General features: G+C 37.6%; 1 non-coding gene across 1 annotated transcript; it reads right to left on the bottom strand.

Annotated features, from left to right (window-relative positions):
• Window positions 1–20,236: 20,236 nt before the first annotated feature.
• On the bottom strand, window positions 20,237–20,342 carry LOC128282503 (small nucleolar RNA R71). The gene has a single exon (XR_008272784.1). It is a non-coding gene; the product is annotated as a small nucleolar RNA R71 (small nucleolar RNA).
• Window positions 20,343–20,561: the final 219 nt, after the last annotated feature.

Here is a 20,561-nt window from a genome sequence, read left to right as displayed (position 1 = left end):
GAGAAATATGGTTGTTGTTCACGTTATTTAGATGAGAAATGGTAGTAAGGTGAAGTGCAATTGTTAGTGTTTGATTTACTAGTGTATATAGTTGTACTAGCCGAGTTTCGAAATTGAAAAAGGGCTTGAGCACCATGTGTGGTATTGAGATTGTTTGAGTAAATTCATAGTCATTTATATGATGAATTCGGTTGTAGATATACATACTTGAATAAGATGCACGCATGAATGAATAGATGGATTGGTGTTGCATGTGTTCGGTTATAGGTAAGCATGATGATGAATCTATCTTGACTTGGATAATCGGCTCAAGGAGAAATTGCTAAAGTGCTTAGTAATTGATATTAGGCTAATGATGTGTGTTTTCGGTCATAAAGGTGCACATGAGGAAATGTTAGATTAATTGTATTAAATTACTCAATGCGATTAAAAATGCGTATGACCATTTTGTATTTGAGTTAAAAGTGGCCATATGACCTATCAAACTCCTTGTCATATTCGGCCATAAGCTAGCATAATGAGACTTTAATAAGTTAAATTTGTTTGAATTAGCTCAAGAGCTTAGAGGACCAAAGTTGGATAAGGGAAAGGAAAAAGTGATCGAATAGCCGCCGAAATCATTCGACAACATCCGAGGTAAGTTTCGAGTAACGAGACTTAGTTTACATTTAATTAAGTCATGACGTATGAGCATAACAAATATACGGTGATATGATGATTCTACTATTAATTATAGGTTGAGTAAATTAGTCTATGCGTATGACGGGTAGCCGTATGTGCATAGAGATCGTGTCATAAAGCAAACTAAACCATGCTGTTTTTATGTGGCTAGTGAGCCGAAAATGGGATTGCTTAATACGTGACTTGTGTTTGAACTCTAATTATGAAAATGAAATATAGATGTGTCATGATTTATTGATATGTGCATGAATATTTGGATGATAACCGGCTAAGTCCCAAGGCATTTGCACTAGTGACTAGTTCCTGCTAAGTCCCAAGGCATTTGTGCGAAGCTACTATATCCGGCTAAGTCCCAAGGCATTTGTGCGAAGTTACTATATCCTGCTAAGTCCGGAGGCATTGGTGCGAAGTTACTATATCCGGCTATGTCCCAAGGCATTGAGCGAGTAGCTATATCCGGTTAAATCCGAAGGTACTTGGTTTGGGAATGAGCGACCTTGTTGTAATAGTTTCAATTAATATGCTCGTAAAATCCCAAAGAATGAGGTATGTCTCAGATATGCATTGATTTAGTTGATCCTTACAATTAGTATTCGTCACCAATAAATGAGCTACCGCCTTTGGCTAAGTTGATCTTTGTGTATGAATATAAGGGTTGGTAATGTGAAGTAAGTATGATATTGAGAATTTGTGCATATGAAATTATCTGTTTAGCCATATGAATGCTACACTTTAGTTGTGTCTAATTTTATGGCTCAAACTTACTAAGCATTAAATGCTTACTCCGTTCTTTGAATCTCTGCTTTATAGATTTCGTTCGTCACCATCGGACTCGGGATTATTGAAGTCAAAGTCACCCACACTATCAAAGCCCCTTTGGTAGACTTTTGGTTGAACTTTGAAATGGCATGTATAGGACTACCTGCTTTGTTGTTGGTCATGGACCCTTTGGTTTTGTATAAATTTGGATAGCCATGCGAAAATGGCTTATATACACTTTGAGCTTAGTATTATAATCGTCTTGTATGATGTTCGTTAAGAGGTATGGAAATGTTTGGGAACGATTAGCCATTGGAATGGTTAATCATGATCATATTTTGTGCTATATATGCTAAAGGGCTAGTTGAATCATGGAAACTATGTAATAGGTAAAGTCTACCTTAAAAATAGATGCTGATAGTAGCAGTGACGTGAATGTGAAAAATTACTAAAAATATTAGGAATGGAATTAAATAGTGAATAAATTATGTAATCGAACCTTGATGAATCTATTTTCATAGGAAAGTAACGAAATGATCATATGAACAGTATATTATGAGATATTTAAGTTTTCGCGAAACAGGGCCAGAACGGTTTCTGGATTCCCTGTTCCGAATTTGGAAATTCATTATAAATTAACCAGAGATAATTAGAAGTCATGCCATATATGTATAGATTCCTTTTCGAGACTAGTTTCTATAGAAACAAACGACATCAGTATTGAAGCCCTGTACAGGGAGATATCCAAGTCGTAATGCACAAAGGTCAGTGTAGTCGAACCCTGAAACAGGGGAGACTTTAACTAATAAACTGTACTAATTGGTTCGACTAAAAATTCTAGAAAAATATTTGTAGATGGACATATGAGTCTAGTTTCAGGAAAAATTTACGGAACTGGTTTTTGAGTTTTGGAACTCGAGATATGATTTTTAAGGTGACAGTGACGCAGTTAGCCAGCTCGTCTGGAAATTTAAAATGGACTGTGCAAATAAGTGATTTAAGTCTGCAAACCCCTCGTGTCCGACTCCGGCAACGGTCTCGGGTACAGGGTGTTACATGAAACCACTATTTCAACTAGAGTCTAAACTGAGCTGTTACATTCACTCATATTGTCAGGATTTCAAGGTGGTCTACCTCTTGTAACGGAGTTACTTGGCTTTGAAGTCTGTGTAGTATCTTTCTTAGGCTTTTCTGGGCAGTCTTTGAGATAGTGGTCAAAAGAACCACATCTAAAACATGCTTATCTTTTCATGCTGCACTCACCAAAAAGGAATTTATTATAGTTTTTGCACCTGGGTTTAGTGTTTCTAACACTATATGCACTCGCTACAAATGTAGCCTGAGATTTCGGATTAGTGCGTTGAATGCTTTCTTTTTTCCAAGAATACCCTGTAAAAGTGATAAAACGATCATGATATTTCTTTATTTTCTTTGAAACTGACTGTTGTGACTTTCCGGTAAATCTTTTACTTGAAGTTTGGGCTTCAATCTCAGCTTGTTTTTTTTCTTTACTCAATTCTTCAGCTTTATGTGCTCAGTCAACCAATACAACAAATTCTTTTAATTTAAGAATCCCAACCAATAACTTTATGTCTTCATTTAAACCTTCTTCAAACTACAAACACATTGCGATTTCAGTCGGGACACATTCTCTAGTATATTTACTCAGTCGGACAAATTTCCTTTCATATTCAGATACTGTTCTATGCCCCTGTTTGAGCTCCAGAAAATCTTTTCTTTTCTGATCAAGAAATCTTTGGCTAATAAACTTCTTTTCTAATTCAGTCTGGAAAAATTCCCAAGTTACACTTTCTTTCGGTACAACAAAAATCAATATATTCCACTATTGGTAAGCTAAATCTTTTAGCAGAAATACAGCACATTTCTAACATTCGACTGGTGTGCAAGACAATTCATCCAAAACCCTGATAGTATTTTCTACCCAAAATTTGGCCCTTTCAGAATCATCTTCAGCTGTTGCTCTGAATTCTTCTGCCCTATATTTGTGACTTTTAACTACAAGAGGCTTACCAATTCTTACAAGTTCTGTACCTTATGGCATATCACGAACCGGTTGAGAAATAGGAGCAGTGGAGGTTGTTGTCTAGCCAAATTTATTCTTACAAATTCTGTAAACCATTAGTTCATCATTCGTAAGAATGCTTCTTTTCCCTCTCCTCCTCGACCCTCAAATACTGGCCTTCTACTACTAAATGTTGCTCTTTAAACTAAAGCTTGAGTATTCCTCTCAGCTTTTTCAAATTAAGCTCGGTTGGATGAAATTACTATATGAAAAACATATTTAAAATGGTCACGAGATATCACACTATCACAGGTTATATAATGGCATGTATAGCTAGACTCATAAATGCTACGCTAGTTTGAGAATCAGCTAAACCATAGCTCTGATACCAATAAATATAACACCCCTAACCAATATCAGTCACCAGAACAAGGTTACAGAGCATTAATGAAATGTATAAAACGTATAACAGATATTTCATATAATTTATCAATCATATCAGAATCTATTCAGAATCAATCAGATAGTCCCTTTTATGAGCCTTAAAACCCAAAATATACATTAAAAGCAAGTCGGGACTAAACCGGGTACACAAAAAAATTTTCGCAAAATCTCAAAATTTTTCCAATGTGCAGGGGACACATGCCCATGTGGTCAAGCCGTGTGGCTCACACGTCCATGTGACATGCCCATTTCCAAGGCCGTGTGGGCATTTGAAATAGGGCACACAGTCATGTCTTAGTCTGTATCCGTACTCGTGCAACTCTCTGATTTGGGTCACATGGCCAAGTCACACACCCGTGTGCTAGGCCGTGTGTAGCTGCAAGAGTCACATAGCCAAGCCACACACCCGTGTCCCAAGCCGTGTAAAAAATCCTGACCATTCTATTTTGAAATTTTAAGATGCAGAGGACACATGACCAAGACACACGCCCATGTGCTAGGCCGTGTGTCACGCATGGCTGAGACACACGCCCGTGTCTCGGCCCGTGTAAACGAAAATAGGTCATTTCTAAAGCCATATTTCTCACCCAATTTGTCTTTCGCCTACATCAACACTTTAATAAATTCACCAACCAATTCAAGACATTAAAACCAGGCCAAAACTAAGTCTTATACATGACATATTATCACATATGTTCAAGTGTTCAAACTTACCGAATACACATATGTGCATATAGGTATATTTTACTAATTATGCTATTTCAAACCTAATCATCAATAGATCTATAAATTTTCCACCATTTAACCATTTCAAACACACACATCAAACATATTTAGGCCATATATTTATATATCCAAATACACCAAACATAAGCCATACCAATGGCTAGTTACAACTAAATATTTATATGTCATCATTTGGCCAATTTAACCTATTACATACCATTATATCCAAAAAAAAATTGCTATTTATACCAAAACGAGTTTAAGGATAGTGTGATGTTGCTCCGACTCACGTCCAACCTTTATGAGCTTTTGAATACTATAAAACTGAGGAAATAAACAAGGTAAGCATTTAATGCTTAGTAAGTTTGTATAACGGGAAATTAACTTACCATTCATTTTAATTAAAATAAACATATAAGATGTATCCAAGCAATTTGGCTAATAGCCTAAACACACAACTTCATCAACATGTTAGTCATGTATTTCATGTAAATATCAAGAATCAAGGATGAGCTCATCAAATATCAAATTACCATGTAAGTTCAACTATATACAGGTAATATCTCATTCAGAATTCATCTTAACTTATATCAGAACTTTGTCCATTGAACCATTTAAAATATTGATGGATACACGGATAGTACACACGAAGTGTACGAATTATAATCCGTCAATTTATATTCGGGAGTGCTCATTAAAGCACATAATCGGGAAGCCCTCTCTCGAGCTATATAACAAGAAGCTCATGTAACACCTCTAACCCATATCCATCATCAAACAGGGTTTCAGAGCATTACCAGAACTTTAAGAATATTTTACAAATAATTCATGTGAGTTACTATTCATTTATCGAGATCATTCAAAACGTCTTTTTTTGGACCTTCAAGGCCCATTACTAGCATTAACGTTGAGTCAGGACTTAATCGGAACCAATAAAAATTTTTCGCGACATTTCAAAAAGTTTCCAAGTTGCATGGCTCACACGCTCGTATGGTCTAGGGACACGCCCGTGTGGTTAGGCCGTGTACTACACAAGCCCGTGTCCCTAACCCGTCTAACTCTATGAATTCTAAGGCATGAAGAAATTAAAGTCATAAGGCCAAGTCACACGCCCGTATGCTAGGTCGTGTGGCGAATTTAATTTTCAAAATTTAGGTGCAGTTTTCACATAGCCGTGTAACACACCCGTGTCCAAGGCCGTGTCAACCACACAGCTGAGACACACGCCCGTGTCTCTACCAGTGTGCCCAATTCTGAGCATTCTGTTTCTCAAAATTAAGTTGTAGGGGACACACTGCCTAACCACATGGCCATGTTACCAGGCCGTGTGTCACACACGGTCTAGACACACGCCCATGTGTCTACCCATGTGGGCAAAAAGAAGTCATTTCTACCTTCATTTCTCACCCAAAATTTCTACTTGAAACATATAACCAATACCAACCATTTCAAGCATTCAATTTAGGTAATTTCCATCATTCAACATAGCATACCATTACATGCATGTGTGTTTACAATCTTACCTTGAATTAACTAGGAAATAACATCCTTTGTTCACATATACTTAACATAACACATGTATATATATATCATGATAACCTACATAGTAATTCCAAAATGGACCATTACTAGCCATTCCAATGGCTAGGTTACAAAACATCATTATCAAGCTACTAATGGTCAAGTTGTTCTATACATGCCATTATACCAAAATGATTTTACTAAGTATACCCAAAATGACTAGTTGATAGTGTGACGATACTCCAATGATCTCCAACCTTCGCGAACTTCCGAGCACTATAAAATAAGGGAAAAATAAAATGGAGTAAGCATTACATGCTTAGTAAGTTCATATAATGAAAACTAAACTTACCAATCTCGTTTATGAAATTTAAGCATGTAATATCATATTTTCCATCCATTTGGCTAAATTACCTAAACGCATAAATTTAATCAAACATGTTAGCCACAAGGTTTACATATACATTAAGTAAGAATAGATGAGCTCATCATGCAACACTCTTTTAAGACATTATCATTTCGTCTCATAATTCTCATGCCATGTCTAGAGTTATATGTCCGTTGAATCATTGAAATTTTGATGGATGCTCAAGTAGTACACTAGAGGTGTACTATTCCATAATCTATCAACTCCTATTCGATGGTACCCATTAGGGTACTTAATCAAGGAACACATTCTCGAGCCACATATTGTATAATGATAAACCGTAATTTATACATATTTCATGCTTAGCATATTTTATGGATGATTTTTCCTTAAAATTGGTGAATTCGATGCTCCTAATGCCTTAATTTCATATTTTATACTTAGGTGAGCATAGGAGAGTGAAAAGAACGAGAAACGGTCCAAAAACGGAGAATATGGGCCAACGCACGAAATTAACACGACCTGGGCTTCCTCACACGGCCAGACCACACGATCGTATCAATTTGGCAGAATCGAAGCACGACTCACACGGGTGGACCAAACGCCCGTGCCTATTTGACAGTCTTGACCACGGTCTAAAGTAATCGCACACGGACGTGTCCCTGCCGAGCCCAAGTTTATTCAAATTCGAAAAAGGCAAATTTTGAAGGTTCTTAGGCATTCTAAAGCCTATAAATACACCCTAGAGGAGGAGGAAAAGGACACACAGGGAAGGAAGTAGGGAATTACTCAAGGAAAGTCGATTGATCCATCTTAGAAGCCGGATTGATCATCAATACTGAAGATCTCCCCTCAATTTCCCTTCAGGAGTTTTGGGTTTTTCTTTATGTTTTGTATTCATTATTCTTCTGAGATGTTTACCTTTTTATTTATGAACTAAAACCCCTAAATACCTAAGGGGAATGAAACCTAAGATAGATCTTGTTATTATTATCTGAATTGTATGATAAATATTTGGCTTGTTCTTAATTATGTGTTTTTAATTCTTGTCTTGATATTTCAGGATATTGATTCAAGTTAAGCTCTTATTTAGAGGAGGAATAGACCCTGTCTCAGAGTACATTTGTCATAATTAAGTAGAGTTGATTGCGCACCTAGAGATAGGGTAACAAGATTTTGCCGGATTAGGGTGAAACCTAATAAGGGGATCCATAGATCGAGTTAATGCAACCCTAGGGAGTTAATTAGAAAGAGATTTCAATTATTCAACCTAGGGTTAGACGTTGTTAGTCTCCAGAGGGATAATAATATAACTTAGGGATTTTTACGGATCAAGTCAAAAGAATAAATCGTCTGATTCAGAGTCAAATAACAAGTGAAGTCTAGGTGGATTTTTCCTTAGGTATTGTCTTAATTCAATCGTTTTCCCTAAAGTAATTCTCCAATTCTATTTTCTGTGATTTCTTAGTTTAGTTAATTAGTTAGATAAATAAAACCCCTTTTTATTTTTTAGGCTAGATAATAAAAAGAAAGTTAATACTAGTACTTTTAGTTCCTTTGGGTTCGATAATCCGGTCTTGCTAAAGTTATACTACTGTTCGATAGGTACACTTGCCCTCATCGTGATAATAGTTAGTTTCAAGAACGATTGATTACAAATATTTAAAACCTGTCACGAATACCACGTATCAAGTTTTGGTGCCATTTCCAAGGAACTAAGATATTAGGAACACTCGATTTTTATTACTTTAGCCATTTACTTTTACTTCAATTTAAATTTTATTCTAATTTTTATTACTAATTATTCTTTTTCCCTTTTTTCTGGCAGGTTCTTATAGTTTATGACTAGAAGAAACCCGTCAGGACCATTACTTTTTTATAGTGAAATCGATCGCACAGTTCACAGAAACCAAAGAGAAAAAATGCGAAGCTTAAGATACACAGAGAACAAGCAAGAGGACAATATTCAAACCACAACCGAGGAGATAGCTGAAAAAATCAAAATCCTGCTCCGCGCACTATGTATGATTATGCTAAACCTTCTTTAATAGGAACTGAGTCAAGTATAGTTAGACCTTGTAACACCCCGTACCCGAGACCGTTGCCGGAGTCAGACACGAGGGGTTCGCAGACTTAAATCACTTATTTGCACAGTCCATTTTAAATTTCTAGACGAGCTGGCTAACTGCGTCACTGTCACCTTAAAAATCATATCTCGAGTTCCAAAACTCGAAAACCAGTTCCGTAAATTTTTCCTGAAACTAGACTCATATTTTCATCTACAAATTGTTTTCTAGAATTTTTGGTCGAGCCAATTAGTACAGTTTATTAGCTAAAGTCTCCCCTGTTTCAGGGTTCAACTACACTAACCTTTGCGCATTACGACTTGGATATCTCCCTGTACAGGGCTTCAATACTGATGCCGTTTCTTTCTATAGAAACTAGACTCGAAAAGGAATCTATACATATATTTCATGACTTATAATTATCTATGGTTAATTTATAATGAATTTCCAAAGTCGGAACAGGGAATCCAGAAACTGTTCTGGCCCTGTCTCACGAAAACTTAAATATCTCTTAACATGCTGTTCATATGATCGTTTCGTTACTTTCCTATGAAAATAAATTCATCAAGGTTCGATTACATAATTTACTCACTATTTAATTCCATTCCTACTATTTTTAGTGATTTTTCAGATTCACGTCCCTGCTGCTATCAGCATCTATTTTTAAGGTAGACTTTACCTATTACATAGTTTCCATGATTCAACTAGCCCTTTTTCATATATAGCACAAAATATGATCATGATTAACCATTCCAATGGCTAATCGTTCCCAAACATTTCCATACCTCTTAATGAACATCATACAAGACGATTATAATATTAAGCTCAAAGTGTATATAAGCCATTTTCGCATGGCTATCCAAATTTATGCAAAACCAAAGGGTCCATGACCAACAACAAAAGGGTAGTCCTATACATGCCATTTCAAAGTTCAACCAAAAGTGTACCAAAAGGGCTTTGATAGTGTGGGAGACTTCGACTTCAATAATCCCGAGTCCGATAGTGACGAACCAAAATCTATAAAAGAGATTCAAAGAACGGAGTAAGCATTTAATGCTTAGTAAGTTTTGAGCAATGGAATTAGGCTCAATCAAGTATAGCATTCATATAACTAAACGGATAATTTCATATACACAAATATTCTCAAAAATCAGTCCTACTTCACATTTCCAACCCTTATATTCATACATAAGGGACCAACTTAACCAAAACCTAAGCTCCTTAATCGATCGAAATAATACTATTTAAGAGGAATCAATTAATCCAATGCATGTACAACACATACCTCGTTGTTGAGTTTTTACGAGCGTATTAATTGAAATTATTACAGCAGATCGCTCATTCCCAAATCACGCACCTTGAATTTAACCGGATATAGCTACTCGCTCAAATGCCTTCGGGACATAGCCCGTTAGAGTAACTCGCACAATTGCCTTCGGACTTAGCCCGGATTTAGTAACTCGCACAAATGCCTTCGGGACTTAGCCCGGTTTAGTAACTCGCACAAATGCCTTCGGACTTGCCGGAACTAGTCACTAGCGCAATGCCTTCGGGACTTAGCCGGTTATCATCCAAATATTCATACACATATCAATAAATCATGACACATCTATATTTCATTTTCATAGTTGGAGTTCAAACACACGTCACGTATTAAGCAATCCCATTTTCGGCTCACTAGCCACATACAAACAACATGGTTTAATTTGCTTTATGACACTATCTCTATGCACATACGGCTACCCGTCATACGTATAGACTAATTAACTCAACATATGATTCAAGTAGAATCATCATATCACCGCATATTTGTTATGCTCATACATCATGACTTAATCAAATCGGTAACTAAGTCTCGTTACTCGAAAACTTACCTCGGATGTTGTCGAACGATTTCGATGGCTATTCGACTACTTTTTCCTTCCCTTTATCGGATTTAGTTCCCCTTTGCTCTTGAGCTTAATTTAACAAATAAATTGATTTAATCATTTGAGCATCGAAAAGAGGAACTCAAGGTACTTAGCCCATATATATACATTAGACATTAAAGTCACATACATGTGAAATCATGCATCAACTCAACATATTAACCCACACTCCCTTTTAGCCGATTGTCTAAACCAAGATAAAGGCATCAATATGCTTGCCTCTAACCGAATACATGCAACACTAATCTTCTCATGTGGCCGAGTATGCATGTATATGTTGAGGCCAATTATATACTTAATACCACCCATAAATGGCATACCAATACATCATGTGCAAACATATATATATATATATGTGCAAGAGCCGAATCATAAGGTCGATTATAACCATTTCATATATTTTCATCATATACCCGAATGTACAAATACATTATAATAACTTCCAACTAAAATCATGTTACAAATTTATACTTCACAAGGATAAATCATTAACCAAATATAAACATATATCCGAATTCACATGTATATTTTATTTTTACATGAAGCATAGCTGAATCATTTTAACCATGAGTAACATAACAAGCATAAATCATACTTATGGATATACCATGGCCGATTGCTTCATGAAGTTGCTAAGCCCTACCTTTTTCAAATTCTCACACACACTCTATCATCTTCATACCTCACCAACACAACATCAAACATCCACCAAGAAGACAACACCCATGGCCGAGTATCATCTCCCTCACATAGCAAAGATTTAAACCATGGGCTAGTTAGAACTCAAGCTAACAACTAAAAACATGCATGAATCTCATGGCACAACATCAAACTTACCTTAACCTAGATACAAGTATGGCCGAACCTCTTCCTAATCCCCTTCCAAGCCAAACATGAAGCAAGAGCTCCTTCCTTCTTCCTTAGAACTTTCGGCCAAAAGAAATGAAAAGGATGGACACTTTTTTTTTCTTTGTTTTCATCATATTCCCTTTCATTATTTTATTACCATGCTCCTTATTTTATTTTTCCTAACATACATCACTAACATAACATGTTTGTGACATGTTTCCACCCATAGCATGGCCGCCACTATGCTTTAATTTGGCTAATTTGACATGCAAGGACAAGCACTTTCCACATATATTAATAGGCCACTTTAACACTTGCCTAGCATATTTCTAAATTGTCTCACATAAGTCCCTACTAATAAATTTCACATACACCCACCAAATTAAAGTATGGAACTATCACACAAGCATTTACGCACATCATAAACACGTAATATAACCTTTAATTATTTATAAGACTCGGTTTAGTGGTCCCAAAACCACTTTCCGACTAGGGTCAATTTAGGGTCACACAACTCTCCCCACTTAAGAAATTTTTGTCCCGAAAATCTTACCGGTAAATAGGTTTGGGTATCGTTCTTTCATGGCATTCTCGGTTTCCCAAGTAGCTTCTTCGATCCGTGTTTAAGCCATAACACTTTCACTAACGGAACCCTTTTGTTTCAGAACTCTTTCACTTCACGAGCCGGATACGAATCGGTTCTTCTTCATAACTCATATCAGGTTGAATTTCAACCTCTGATGGATTAATTATGTGCGATGGATCAGATCTATAACGTCGAAGCATCGAAACATGAAAGACGTCGTGAATCTTTTCAAGTTCAGGGGGCAAAATCAATCTATACGCAACTGGACCAACTCGTTCGGAGATTTCGTACGGTCCAATAAATCTCGGACTCAACTTGCCCTTACGGCCAAATCTGAGTATCTTTTTCCAAGGTGAAACTTTAAGAAACACTTTGTCTCCCACCTGATACTCAATATTTCTTTGTTTTAAATCTGCATACGACTTCTGACGATCTGATGCTGCCTTCAGACTTTCACGAATTATTTTTACTTTCTGTTCAGCATCTTTAATCAAATCCACTCCGAAAATTTTGCTTTCATCGAGCTCGGTCCAAAACAATGGCGTACGGCATTTACGCCCGTATAAAGCCTCGTAAGGTGCCATCTCAATACTTGATTGAAAACTGTTGTTGTAAGCGAATTCAATTAAAGGTAAATACCGTTCCCATGAACCACTAAACTCGAGGATGCAACGTCTCAACATATCCTCAAGTATCTGAATTATCCGCTCGGATTGACCATCGGTTTGTGGATGAAAAGCGGTGCTAAAATGCAGCTTGGTACCCAAAGCTTCTTGTAATTTCTTCCAAAATCGCGAGGTGAATCTCGGATCTCTATCCGATACAATAGAGATAGGTACCCGTGTAATCTCACAACTGAGAAATGTACAATTTAGCAAGTTTATCCAATGAAAAATCAAGACGACGGGGATAAAGTGAGCCGACTTAGTCGATCTATCCACAACAACCCAAATCGCATCTTTCTTACTTGCCGATATCGGCAACCCGATCTGAAATCCATTATGACTCGATCCCATTTCCATTCGTGTATCATGATTGGTGGAGTAAACCCAGAGGCACTTGTTGTTCCGCCTTTACTTGTCGACATATTAAACACTTCAAACAAAATCGAAATGTCTCGTTTCATACCATGCCACCAAACCGACGCCTCGGATCGTTGTACATTTTCGTACTCCCGGGTGAATCGACATTCGGCTACAATGAGCTTCGCTCGTAATCATCGAAATGAGTTCTCAATTTCTTGGAACACACAACCGACTTCGAACCTCAAACAATCGTCATCATCAATTTGAAACTCGATTCCATATTCAAACACATTCAAATTTCGCTTTTGTAACCAGTTCATCATTGACTTTCTGAGCTTCACGAATTTGATGAATCAACAATGGTTTGGCCTTTAATTCCGCCACTAACACATTTTCGGATAGAATAGAAAAGTGTACATTCATCGCTCGTAAAGCAAACAGTGATTTACGACTTAAGGCATCCGCAACCACATTAGCCTTTCCCGGGTGATAGTAAATGACAAGTTCATAATCTTTCAACAACTCAAGCCAATGCCTTTGTCGCAGATTCAAGTCTCTTTGAGTCATCAAATATTTGAGACTTTTGTGATCCGAAAATACATGGCACTTCTCACCAAATAAGTAATGTCGCCATATTTTCAAAGCGAATACGATGGCAGCTAATTCGAGATCATGGGTCGGATAATTTTTCTCATGTGGCTTTAATTGTCTCGACGCATAGGCCACAACTCGATCCTCTTGCATCAAAACGCAACCCAACCCAAGTAGGGAGGCATCACTATAAATGACAAACTCTTTGCTCGATTCGGTCAAGACTAGAATTGAGCTTGATGATAAGTTTTCAGTTGATCGAAACTTTTCGACATTATTCCGCCCATTCAAACTTAACATTTTTGAAGTAGCTTCCTCATTGGTGTGGCTATCATCGAGAAACCTTTACAAACCGTCGGTAGTAACCAAGTCCCAAAAGTCCGAACCTCAAGAATATTTCTGAGGCTTCCAGCTTAAGTATGGCTGAAATTTTGCTCGGGTCAACTCGAATACCCGATACAGATACCACATGACCCAAGAAGCTAACCTCTCTAACCGAACTCACACTTCATCGAACTTAGCATATAACTGCTTATCCCGTAAAATTTGTAACACTAGTCTCAGGTGCTCAGCATGTTCGGTCTCATCTCTTGAATAGACCAAGATATCATCAATAAACACAACTACGAATCGGTCCAAATACTGTCTGAAGATCCGATTCATCAAATCCATAAATACCACAGGGGCATTAGTGAGCCCAAACGGCATCACTAAGAACTCGTAGTGGCCGTATCTCATTCTGAAAGCAGTTTTGGGTATATCCGAATCATGAATTCATGAATCGATAATAACCCGATCTCAAATCTATCTTTGAAAACACCGAGGCTCCCTTTAGTTGATCAAACAAATCGTCAATACGCATAACGGATATTTATTCTTTATTGTCACTCTATTCACCGACGATAGTCGATGCACAACCTCATGGTTCCGCCCTTCTTTTCACAAACAATACTGGTGCACCCAAGGTGAGAAACTTGGTCAAGCGAAACCTCTATCCGTCAATTCTTGCAACCGAGCTTTCAACTCTTTTAACTCGGTTGGTGCCATACGATCTGAGAGCTATCGAAATCGGCGTAGTCCCGGTACAAGCTCAATACCAAACTCTACTTCCGAGCAATGGTAAACCCAGTAATTCTTCGGAAAAACATCCGGTATTCACAAACCATCGCACAGATTCAGCTTCTTTTCTAACTCTTTGTTATCAAGTACATACGTAAGGTATGCTTCACACCCCTTTCTTACACATTTCTGAGCCAGTATCGACGATATTACAGCTGGCAACCTATTCAAGTCAGTAGACTCGACTCGGATTATCTCGTTATTTACGCACCTCAAATCGATGGTTTTTCCTTTACAATTTACAATTGCATCATGTACGGTCAACCAATCCATACCGAGGATAACATCAAATTCGTCAAACGGTAAAAGCATCAAATCGGCCGGAAAACAAGAACCTTGGATTACTAGGGGACATTTCTTGCACACTTTGTCGACAAGCACGTAACGACCCAAAGGATTTGACACCCGAATTACAAACTCAGTAGACTCAATAGGTAGAGTCTTACTGGATGCTAAGGTTTCACATATATAAGAATGAGTAGAACTAGGGTCAATCAAAGCAATCACATTAGTATCAAAGAGAGTAAAAGTACCGGTAATAACATCTGGCGAGGAAGCATCCTCGCGTGCGCGTATAGCGTAAGCTCTAGCAGGAGCACGAGCCTCAGATCTGGTTGTAGCATCTCTAGATCCTCTCTAACCACCACTAGCATTGCCCGTATTCCTAGATGGTCTACCCCGAGCAGTAGTAGCGCCAGGTTTCCCACTCTGATTTACGTTTTGTTCAGACAATCTCGGGCAATCTTTAATAAGGTGGTCAGCTGACCCGCACTTGTAACAGGAGCGGTCATGGAATCTACAACTCCCCGAGTGCCATTTACCACAATATCGACACTCTGCTTACGTCTCGACGATCATTTCCAACATCGGCGATCAAGTGACTCGTGCACTCACAGGGGGTCGATCGCGATCTCGTCTAGATAAGCCCGAAGTGTCTCTAGATCGGCCTAAGCCATCTCTAAATTTCTTCGATGACTGTGGGAAGGGCTTCCCCGAAGACCTCTTACGAAACTCCTTTGCTTCCACCTCAGCTTTTCTTTTCTCCATATCGAGCTCCTCGGCTTTGCAAGCCCGCCGACAAGTGCCACAAATTCTCGGATTTCCAAAATGCCAACATACAACTTTATATCATCATTCAGCCCATCCTCAAACGTTTACACATCACGGCTTCAAGAAATACATTCCTGCGTCTGGCTAAGCCTTACAAATTTTCGCTCATAGTCGATACCGACATGGAACCTTGTTTAAGTTTAAGAAATTCTTCATTTTTGATCCATAAATCTCGACCGATATACTTTTCGAAACTCGGTTTGGAAAACTCCCAAGTTACTTGCTCTCTGGGCACAATAGAAGTCAACGTATTCCACCAATAGTAGGCAGAATCACGTAGCAAGGAGATAGTACACTTTAGGCACTCATCGGTGTGCAAGATAGCTCATCGAGTACTCGGATAGTGTTGTCCAACCAAAATTCAGCTTGCTCGGCATCATCGCTGTCCGTAGCTTTAAATTCAAGAGCCTGTGTTTTCAATTCATCAATGGGGTTTATTTGACCTTATTTGGTCGATTCTTGAGGTATTGTAGGTCTGGGTGGTATTTGTCGAATGGAGATTGTGGAACAGTAGTATTAGTTCGAATGTATTGGTTGAACCAATCATTCATCACGCTATAAAAAGCTTGTCTAGCTTCATCATTCGGATTACTAGCATTAGGTTGAGAGTCCGCCGAGTCTGTCCCTTGTCTTGAGGAGCAGCGCTACACTCTCAAGATCATCACTACCGCTCGATCGGGATCGGGATCCATTACTATAAATAAACACATTTTCAATTGTCGAAATCACCACACTATCAAATAATCACATAATGGCATGTATAGCTAGACCCAAACGTATTACGGTAGTCCTAGAATCGACTAAACCGTAGCTCGATACCAATAAATTGTAACACCCGTGCAGAGACCGTTCGAGAGTCGGACACGAGGGTTCGCAGACTTAAATCACTTATTTGCACATCCATTTTAAATTTCTAGACGAGTGGCTAAGTGTCACCGTCACCTTAAAATCATATCTCGAGTTCCAAAACTCGAAAACCAGTTCCGTAAATTTTTCCTGAAACTAGACTCATATGTTCATCTACAAATTTTTTTCTAGAATTTTTGGTCGAGCCAATTAGTACAGTTTATTAGCTAAAGTCTCCCTGTTTGTGGTTCGACTACACCGACCTTTGTGCATTACGACTTGGATATCTCCCCATGCAGGGGCTTCAATACGATGTTTGTTTCTATAGAAACTAGACTAGAAAAGGAATCTATACATATACGGTATGACTTATAATTATCTCTGGTTAATTTATAATGAATTTCCAAAGTCGAACAGGGAATCCGAAACCGTTCTGCCCTGTCTCACTAAAACTTAAATATCTCTTAACATGCTGTTCATATGATCGTTTAGTTACTTTCCTATGAAAATAGATTCATCAAGGTTCGATTACATAATTTACTCACTATTTAATTCCATTTCTACTATTTTTAGTGATTTTTCACATTCACGTCATCTTCTTTATCAAGATCTATTTTAAAGGTAGACTTTACCTATTACATAGTTTCCATGATTCAACTAGCCCTTTTTCATATATAGCACAAAATATGATCATGATTAACCATTCCAATGGCTAATCGTTCCCAAAAATTTCCATACCTCTTAATGAACATCATACAAGACGATTATAATATTAAGCTCAAAGTGTATATAAGCCATTTTCGCATGGCTATCCAAATTTATACAAAACCAAAGGGTCCATGACCAACAACAAAAGGGTAGTCCTATACATGCCATTTCAAAGTTCAACCAAAAGTGTACCAAAAGGGCTTTGATAGTGTGGAGACTTCGACTTCAATAATCCCGAGTCCGATAGGTGACGAACCAAAATCTATAAAATAGAGATTCAAAGAACGAGTAAGCATTTAATGCTTAGTAAGTTTTGAGCAATGGAATTAGGCTCAATCAAGTATAGCATTCATATAACTAAACGGATAATTTCATATACACATATATTCTCAAAAATCAGTCCTACTTCACATTTCCAACCCTTATATTCATACATAAGGGATCAACTTAACCAAAACCTAAGCTCCTTAATCGTCGAGCGAATGCTATTTAAGAGGAATCAATTAATCCAATGCATGTACAACACATACCTCGTTGTTGAGTTTTTACGGCGTATTAATTGAAATTATTACAGAGATCGCTCATTCCCAAATCACGTACCTTCGGAATTTAACCGGATATAGCTACTCGCTCAAATGCCTTCGGGACATAGCCCGTTTAGAGTAACTCGCACAATTGCCTTCGGGACTTAGCCCGGATTTAGTAACTCGCACAAATGCCTTCGGGACTTAGCCCGGATTTAGTAACTAGCACAAATGCCTTCGGGACTTAGCCCGGATTTAGTAACTCGCACAAATGCCTTCGGGACTTGCCCAGAACTAGTCACTAGCGCAGATGCCTTCGGGACTTAGCCCGGTTATCATCCAAATATTCATACACATATCAATAAATCATGACACATCTATATTTCATTTTCATAGTTGGAGTTCAAACACACGTCACGTATTAAGCAATCCCATTTTCGGCTCACTAGCCTCATACAAACAGCATGGTTTAATTTGCTTTATGACACTATCTCTATGCACATACGGCTACCCGCCTTACGTATAGACTAATTAACTCAACATATGATTCAAGTAGAATCATCATATCACCGCATATTTGTTATGCTCATACATCATGACTTAATCAAATCGGTAACTAAGTCTCGTTACTCGAAAACTTACCTCGGATGTTGTCGAGCGATTTCGATGGCTATTCGACCACTTTTTCCTTCCCTTTATCGGATTTAGTTTCCCTTTGCTCTTGAGCTTAATTTAACAAATAAATTGATTTAATCATTTGAGCATCAAAAAGAGGAACTCAAGGTACTTAGCCCATATATATACATTAGACATTAAAGTCACATACATGTGAAATCATGCATCAACTCAACATATTAACCCACACTCCCTTTTAGCTGATTGTCTAAACCAAGATAAAGGCATCAATATGCTTGCCTCTAACCGAATACATGCAACACTAATCTTCTCATGTGGCCGAGTATGCATGTATATGTTGAGGCCAATTATATACTTAATACCACCCATAAATGGCATACCAATACATCATGTGCAAACATATATATATATATGTGTGAAAGAGCCGAATCATAAGGTCGATTATAACCATTTCATATATTTTCATCATATACCCGAATGTACAAATACATTATAATAACTTCCAACTCAAATCATGTTACAAATTTATACTTCACAAGGATAAATCATTAACCAAATATAAACATATATCCGAATTCACATGTATATTTTATTTTTACATAAAGCATAATGAATCATTTTAACCATGAGTAACATAACAAGCATAAATTATACTTATGGATATACCATGGCCGATTGCTTCATGAAGTTGCTAAGACCTACCTTTTCAAATTCTCACACACACTCTATCATCTTCATACCTCACCAACACAACATCAAACATCCACCAAGAAGACAACACCCATGGCCGAGTATCATCTCCTCACATAGCAAAGATTTAAACCATGGGCTAGTTAGAACTCAAGCTAACAACTAAAAACATGCATGAATCTCATGGCACAACATCAAACTTACCTTAACCTAGATACAAGTATGGCGAACCTCTTCCTAATCCCCTTCCAAGCCGAACATGAAGCAAGAGCTCCTTCCTTCTTCCTTAGAACTTTCGCCAAAAGAAATGAAAAGGATGGACACTTTTTTTTCTTTGTTTTCATCATATTCCCTTTCATTATTTTATTACCATGCTCCTTATTTTATTTTTCTTAACATACATCACTAACATAACATGTTTGTGACATGTTTCCACCCATAGCATGGCCGGCCACTATGCTTTAATTTGGCTAATTTGACATGCAAGGACAAGCACTTTCCCACATATATTAATAGGCCACTTTAACACTTGCCTAGCATATTTCTAAATTGTCTCACATAAGTCCCTACTAATAAATTTCAAATACACTGACCAAATTAAAGTATGGAACTATCACACAAGTATTTACGCACATCATAAACACAGAATATAACCTTTAATTATTTATAAGACTCGGTTTCGTGGTCCCGAAACCACTTTCCGACTAGGGTCAATTTAGGGCTGTCACAGACCTGCTATTGCTGCAAATAATTTTGAACTAAAACCTAACACAATTCAAATGATACAACAGTTTGTTCAGTTTGATGGCTTGCAGGATGAGGATCCCAAGGCTCACTTGGCAAATTTCCTAGAATTTTACGATACATTTGAAATCAATGACGTTTCTGATAATGCCATACGTCTTCAGTTGTTTCCCTTTTCATTAAGGAATAAGGCTAAACAATGGTTGAACTCGTTACCATGAGGGTCAATCACTACTTGGGAACAAATGACCTAAAAATTTTTATTAAAATATTTTCCTCCTGCTAAAATAGCCAAATTATGTAATGATATCTCTTCTTTTGTGCAGATGGATTTAGAAACACTCTATGATGCATGAGAGAGATACAAGGACCTTTTGAGAAGGTGCCCTTACCATGGTTACTGCATTGGCTACAAGTTCAAACGTTCCATAATGGCCTGAATCCTTCGACTCGGCAGATGATTGATACAGCCATTAGAGGAACTATCAATAATAAGAGACCTGAGACGGCTTATGAATTTATTGAGGAGATGTCAGTAAATAACTATCAATGGCAACTTATGAGAATAAAGCCGACGAAAGTAGCCGCTGTTTTCAACCTCGACGCGGTTACTATGCT

Source organism: Gossypium arboreum, chromosome 1 (genome assembly GCF_025698485.1).
Source record: "Gossypium arboreum isolate Shixiya-1 chromosome 1, ASM2569848v2, whole genome shotgun sequence".
NCBI lineage: Eukaryota > Viridiplantae > Streptophyta > Magnoliopsida > Malvales > Malvaceae > Gossypium > Gossypium arboreum.
This window is presented reverse-complemented; position numbering and strand designations above follow the sequence as displayed.